General features: G+C 39.3%; 1 pseudogene; it reads right to left on the bottom strand.

Annotated features, from left to right (window-relative positions):
* Positions 1 to 4,395: 4,395 nt before the first annotated feature.
* On the bottom strand, positions 4,396 to 4,489 carry LOC115873366 (annotated as a pseudogene).
* Between the last annotated feature and the right edge of the window lie 868 nt (positions 4,490 to 5,357).

The raw sequence follows: 5,357 nt of genomic DNA, 5'->3' as shown, positions 1-5,357 counted from the left end.
CAATGAGAATAGAGATACCAGGAGGATTAGGGAAAGGTGGGGGGAGAAAGGAGGGATTGATCACAAAGATCAACCTATAGCCTCCTCCCAGGGGGACGAACATCAGAAGTGGGTGAGGGGCAATGGAGGATGATGTAAGATATGAAAATAATAATCTTTAACTTATCAAGGGTTCACGATGGATGGTGGGTAGGGGAGAGAGGGGGAAGAAATGGGAAAATGCTTTGAAAATGATGATGGCAGCATATAGTCAAGTGCTTGACACATGTATGAATGTATGGATTGTGATAAGAGATGTAAGAGCTCCCAATAAAAGTATTTAATAAGAAAATCAGAAAAAAATTATTTAGTCCATAGAATTATTTTAGATATTAAATGAGAAGTCACTCATGAATTAGTAAGAATTCATTGATTATAAGTGACATATGTCCACTCAGATTAGTGGAAGTCAAAAAAGGGAATTCCTTGACTTATGGGACTTGGGTGTCTAGAGGTGCATTTGGCTTCAGACAGAGGGGCATCCAGGTGTTCACTGACATTGACAAGTTACTGTTTCCATCTTTTGACTCTGATTCATTACGGAGTCTTCTTTATAGACAGACTTACCCATTGTAGTGGTAAAATTCCCAGTAGTAGCCTTCACTGGATGCCATCTGCAGTGAGAAGAGAATGCTGTTTCATCAGTTGTGTGTACTGTCAATTTGATTTTGTGTCACGATGTCTATAAAGCAGCAGAACTGCCCCATGATGTCTCAAAGGCTGTATGCGTTACGGAGATTAATAGGCACATCATTTTTCCACGGAGGCTGTGCCAACTATGCATTTGCCTTACCAGTTATTGTTGTTGTATTAGGTGTGGGCTAGTCAATTGTGACCCATAGAAACACTATGTACAACAGTACTATACACTGCCCCAGCCTTTGCCATCACACATTGTTGTGTTTGAGACCATGATTGCAATCACTATGTCAATCCAACACATTGAATTTTCCCTCTTTTTTGTTGATCCTCTACCAAGCATGATGTCCTTTTCCAGAGACTGGTCATTTCTAATAACATGGATGGCCAAAACAGTCACCAGTCTTGCTTCCAAAAGTACATCTGGCTGTGTTTTACCAATGGAGATTTGTCTGTTTTCTGGCAGTATGGTGTATTCAATATTCTTCTCCACATCATAATTAAATATGCCTATTCATAACATTCATGCTACAGAAGCACTAGCTAACAAAGATGAACAGTAAATGTCTAACAAATATCTGAATAAAGAAGTAATTTCTAGAGGGATTATAATAGTATACACCATCACAGTAAACATAGAAGAATGTTGATTTCAACATTCCAAGCGCTATAATTTTCCTTTTTCAATATGATAGACATAAAAGTTTTTCATTTTGTCACTTGTATCTTTATTATACTTTCATTTCCTTAATTCAAACCATATTTCTTGTCTACCTACTGTTTGTCACCAGCAGGCTTGAACATCAGAACAATTGTCAGGAGGGCACAGCACCAGGCAATGTTGTGTTCTGTTGTCCTTAGGGTTGCTATGAGTTGGAACCAAATCAGCAGCACCTAACAACAACCGTGTGGCAGGCACAATTTTAGATGTTGCAGGCTAAAGATGAGTCGCTCTGCTGCCCTAAACATTTACAGCCTCAGGAACCCTTAAGGTCAGTTCTATTCTGTCCTATAAGGTCTTGGTGATAGTTGATTTTAGTGTATTCTTACCTGGATTAGGATTCTCAATGATTTGACAGTCAGCATCTAGTAATCCCCCTGATGTAACATAACACAATGTAATCAACTCCATAATGCGATCCACTATGAGCAGTCTAGCAGTTGTAAGAAGATTAGGTTGGGGTATAATACACTTACTCAGGTCACAGCCCTGATACAATGGAAAGGAAGTTTCCCTGGAGCTGTGACCTCTTTCCAATATAAGTGAATGCTGTGGAAAAGCTAGCTTTGCAATTTGCTGGCTCTGGATCCTCTATTTGGCTCATCAACCTGTGGTTCTTTTGTCTTGAGCCAACAGCCGGCTCTGTCACCTGCCATTCCAGGGAGTTGTCAGCAACCTGTCAGCAGACCTGCATACCTTGGATCCATTGCCTCTGTAGCCATCAGCCTGTAATCTTCCTGCCAACCATTAGCTCCTAAAGCTACTTGAGTCAGTGGTAGCCACCAGCCTAACATCTGAACTATGGACTTGACTTGCCTGGACTTAGACTTACCCACTTCTGTGAAAGCTGTGTGAGCCATTTTCTTGATACAAAGTTTTCTCAGACGTGTGTGTGTGTGTGTGTGTGTGTGTGTGTGTGTGTGTAACTGGTTTTGCTTACCTAGATAAGTGTGCCTAAGATAGTTGCTAGGAGTCAGAATTGACTTTAAGGCAGTGAGGTGAATGAGGGAGTGGGATTTTAGATCTTGCAAATACTGAAGATAATAAGATTTCTGAACAAGTTGCAAATGCCTGCCTCGTAGACTTGTTTCAGCGATTACATAAAACAATCCAACTAAATATGACAGATAACTGTTAGGGCAGTTAAAAACATGTAAGTAAGTGGCTATCCTTGACAATATCATGGAGCTGTGGAGATAGAAGTTGAAGGTCAAAGATTGAAAGATGGAGCAGCTCTGATAAACCCTCAGAACTTTCATATGCATTTCGTCATGAACTGCATCTCAAGATTAAGGGTTTTATCTTGGGAGTAAAGCCAAAGTAGAACTATTTTAGCTCTATTAATTATAGAAACCTATTGTGTTAGGCTAGGCTCTCTAGAGAAGAAAAACCAGTGACACTTACTTGCACACACACATACACACACACTCACACAGAAGGTGGTATCCAAAAAATCCCAAAATTCATCTACTAATTCCCCAAAGCTATGTTATTTCTTATTTATTTATTTATTTTAACAGCCAAAAAACATTTATCACCTTCAAAGTATTCTTCATTACACTTAATATATTTGCAAATTTGTGATTCTATTCTTGGAAACATTTTTCAAACTCATCTGTTTGAATGGCTGACAGCACCTCCTTCGTTTTTCCTTCACTTTTTATATATCGACAAATAGATTTCCTTTCATGTCCCTCTTCATTCATGGAAACAAAAAGAAGACACACGGAGCAAGGTCAGGTGCATATGGCCAGAGAGGCAAGTTGATTTTTGCCAAAAACTGGCACATTGAGATGGCTGCATGAGCAGGTGCATTGTTGTGGTGGCAAACCAGTCCCCGGTTTGCCACAAGTCAGGTATTTTTTTTGTTGCGCACGGTTACATAATCTTTTCAAACCTCTAAATAGAAAGCTTGATTAACAGTCTGACCTGGTGGAATGAACTCCAAATGTACTACGAGTTGACATTTTCATCCGTTTTGGAAGTTGACAAATGTTCAGAATGAGGTTTGTCATCAATTGACATTTCACCTTTTTAGGAATGAGAAAACCACTTAAGTTTTTTCCAAAGAGCTATCTTTGTAAGCTGTGTTCAACCTTACAACAGTTTCTGGGCCATTTTTCCCAAGCTGGAAACAAAATTTCCCATCCGCACACTGTTCTCTTAAATCAGCCATCACAAAAAACAAGGTTCAAGCAAACTGCTTTTACGAAAAAATTTACTGTGAGCAGAGAGAACCTTTCCAGGTGACACCACTGAGTGCACTAACACAGAGCGAGCTGCTTGATGCTTGTGTGGCAGGAAAAATGCGTACTATGAAAGTTCCGCCGAGTGGAGCTTTCTTCCATTTTTGGAGGGTACTTCCTCAGGTATGTGTGCATGTATGTAAATATGTGTATGTATACATGTGTATGTGTGTGTATAGTACATATGTATATGTGTGCATGGGTATATAAATATATATAAAGAGATTTATACCAAGAAATGGCCCACACACTTGTAAGAGCAAGTCCAGTCTAGTCCAAATCTGTGGAGCTGATGGTAAGCTGGAGGTCTCTGCTGACCGGTGTAGCTGAGGGGCTGATGAAGAGAAGCAGGAAGGCCCCAGACTGTTGGATGCCAAGCCAGATGAATCTAAGGTCAGCAGTCCACTGAAGACTCCTGGGATCATTGGACAATCTGACAAATCAATGACCTAATGCAGAATCTAAATCCAAACAGAAATGGTCTCGCTTCCTCACAGTGTCAATCTGTACTGAGAGTGGGCCAAACCCTAAATGAAACCTCAGCCAAGCTACCAAAGTACTCCCTTTATTTCTCTTTAGGTATGTCTGGAGAAAGGCCACTAGGGTTGTTTTATTTATTTATTTTTTAAGAGGCTGTTTCATTTTCAAAAAGCCCTTTTAGGATCAATCACTTTCCCATTCAATTTATGATACATGCCCTTATCTGTACACTGTGACTTTTTTTATATGGACAAAGCCAAACCCCCTTGAAAAAATATGGAATTCTTCATGAATGTTTGTCATCCTTGTGCAGGGGCCACACTAATCTCTGTTTTGTTCCAAATTTAGTATATGAGCTTCTCTCTACTGGTTGTTGATTGGATGCAGTTCCTTCTCTAGTAGTTTCTGCAATGATTCAGGGGCTTGTGTTCTTAAATTCCTGTGTATGAAAATATTTTCCATATTACCCTTGAATCAAAGTTAAGCTGATAATAAATACTTGGTTCACACAAAAGGATTTTATAGACATTGCTGCACTATATATACACTTGAATTTAATATTGTGACTTGTTGATTTTGAGAGCTGTTAATATTTTCTTTGAGTTACCTGATATTTTTCTTCCTTTTGATGCCTTGATCTATTTCTTGGATTTTAAAATACACTTTTTCATTTTACATGTTTGAACTTCAGTATTCAGTAATTTTACCAGGACATGTATCAAAGCTAATCGCTAGGAAAGGAGGCCTGGCGGCCACAATGGCCAAATACTAATCTGCAAGCTAGAGGATCAGCAATCCCAGTGGCTTAAAAAAAAAGAGACTTCTGGAAAAAGTTATGATCACAGAAACCCACAGGGGTCGCTCTGAGCCAACATTGTCTCAATGGCAGTGAGTTGCTTTGATGGGATCTGTGGGAGAAAAGATCTGGCAATCCACTCTCATAAAGTTTATGCTTTAGGAAGCCAAAGGAGGGAGTTCTACTCTGAACGATAGCATTTCTATGACTTGACATCAACTCATGGGCATACAACAACTATTATGTGGATTTTACAGATTGTCTCATTCAATCCATTCCAACCTCTTAAAGTTTTCTATTTACTAGAGATTACGTATATCTGTTTTCCTAGTTCCCATCTGTGATTTGAAAAGTCTCTGGGAATTAAAGGTTTTGCTGCCTCTGCAGTTTCTGCTGATAAATCCAACTGCGTAGACATTAAAAAAAAATTGTGGCA

The sequence above is a fragment of the Echinops telfairi genome, unplaced genomic scaffold, assembly GCF_000313985.2.
Source record: "Echinops telfairi isolate 266 unplaced genomic scaffold, ASM31398v2 ScPeMD7_7468;HRSCAF=8506_0, whole genome shotgun sequence".
Classification (NCBI taxonomy): Eukaryota; Metazoa; Chordata; class Mammalia; order Afrosoricida; family Tenrecidae; genus Echinops; species Echinops telfairi.
The sequence above is the reverse complement of the archived record's forward strand: the minus strand, read 5'-3'. Positions and strand labels throughout refer to the sequence as shown.